Source organism: Suncus etruscus, chromosome 16 (assembly GCF_024139225.1).
Source record: "Suncus etruscus isolate mSunEtr1 chromosome 16, mSunEtr1.pri.cur, whole genome shotgun sequence".
Taxonomy (NCBI): Eukaryota; Metazoa; Chordata; class Mammalia; order Eulipotyphla; family Soricidae; genus Suncus; species Suncus etruscus.
In genome coordinates, this window is record NC_064863.1 from 54,085,856 (window position 1) to 54,087,919 (window position 2,064).

The 2,064-nt window shown below is 31.7% G+C and overlaps 1 pseudogene; it reads left to right on the forward strand.

Annotated features, from left to right (window-relative positions):
• The first annotated feature begins 721 nt into the window (after positions 1 to 721).
• Positions 722 to 830, forward strand: LOC126032847 (uncharacterized; annotated as a pseudogene).
• The last annotated feature ends 1,234 nt before the right edge of the window (positions 831 to 2,064 follow it).

Consider the following 2,064-nt stretch of genomic DNA (forward strand, 5'->3'; position numbering starts at 1 on the left):
GTGATTTCTATTTTTTATAAGAAATATAGTTTTAGGTTAGTCAAAATAACAAAAATCATTTAATACTTACTGATAAAAAATTTGTTGTATATCACATGTAATTTTGACTGGTATGACATTCCATGGGAAAATATATACACTTCTTCACAAACTTTACCCATATTATTAATTCTTAATTCTTTATTTTCAAAATAAACATAAATATCAAAGATAACGGGAAATAATTTTCATCTCACACCATGGAGATCGGCACACAAAAAAGTCCAAATAATTTAAAATCTTTGTTTTTCATTATTTTCACTTGAATATTGCAAACATTCATTATATTCCAAAAATTTTAAATATAAATTTCAAGAACTTTCATATAAAGTACAGTAATATTCTTTATCTTTCTATTCATTTACTAAGAAATAAAGTCTTTTAATGACAAAATGTAAATAATAATGTTAAGGATAAAAATTAACTACTGAATTATACTAGATCCTTATTTTATGTTAATATTTTTAATTCTCTCATAGCCTACAAAGTAGGTAAAATTATTATCCCATTTAATAAATAGGAAAACTACACTGGAAAAAGGCAAATTAAATTAATATAAATCTCACAGCAATTGGCAAGTAAAGTAAAAAATGTAAATCTAGTCTAAATCAAGAATTGCAGAATGAAACCTGTTTAATCTCAGCAAAACTATAATATTGTCTTGCTTAGAATGATAGACATAATTGCTTCTTGGCCTTTTGACTAAGATCAAGTGTAGTATCTGTTCTTATCAGTTTAGAATGATAGACATAACCCAGCAAAATTTAAATACTTAAGATAGGCTACACATAGTAAGCACCAAAATAGTTGCCCCAAAAAATATTAGTTCATATTTCATGTATCATGAAATACTTAAAATAAAAAGGACTGCTTTTAAGCTCTAAAGTTACTAGATGTAAGAGTCCGGACTTAAAACTAGGTCAAAATAATTTTCTTAATCATCTTTGAAATAGATTTTTCTAATGAGTTTTCTGTTGAACCAGCAGGGGCATACATATTTTGGGAACTAAGGTCTAGGATTATGAGAATGGGAAGTTCAGGGGCCAGAGCTGTGGTGCAAGCGGTAAGGTGTCTGCTTTGACTGTGCTAGCCTAAGACAAAGTCAGTGGTTTGATCCTCTGGTGTCCCATATGGTCCTCCCTGCCAGGGGCAATTTCTGAGCACATAGCCAGGAGTAACCCCTGAGCGTCACTAGGTGTGGCCCTAAAACCAAAAAAAAAAAGAAAAAGAAAGTCTAAATGCTTTTTAGGCAGGCTACCAAATAGACAAGAAGATAAGAGAAAGTTGTAGTCTTGAGGCAGATTCCATATCTTTTAGAAAACCAGATTTTGCTCTCAAATATTTTAACTGATTTTATGAATCACACCACATTACAGTAGGAAAATCCACCTACTATAGGTAATAGCTATATCTATAAAATATTTTCATAGTAATATTTCGATTAGTATGGCTCAATCTCAGGGCACTACACCTCTGTCAAGTCATAAAACTGCCATATTTCACCAAGATTTTTTTTTATTACTGTTACAACTGATATGTACCATAGAATTTACTGCCATGCTGGTCCTGGAACCCAACAAAGCTAGTTAGAATAGAAGGAAAAAGTTTGTCTCTGTAGTTCTTGGTATTTAGGGGAAGTTCAATTTCTCCTCTTTTTTAAATAATTTCTTTATTTAAGCACCATGATTACACACATGTTTGTAATTGAGTTTCAGTCATAAAATGCACACCCCTTTACCAATGTAAATTTCTTGCTACTATTGTCCCCCCATGTCCTAACTTTCCCCTCCACCTGCCTGTCTTCAAGATAGGCATTGTGTTTTTCTCTCTATGGTTGTTATGGTAGCTGGTAGTGTATTTATTTCTCTAACAGCACTTACCACTTTTTATGATAATCTTATTATTATGGCCTGGTCTTTCCAGCCCTCATCTCTATTGTCTCTGGGTATTATTATACTGTCCATTTATCCTCTTGTTATGCCTGAATCAATAGATTAAGGATGAATGTGGTGAGTAGTCAGCAAT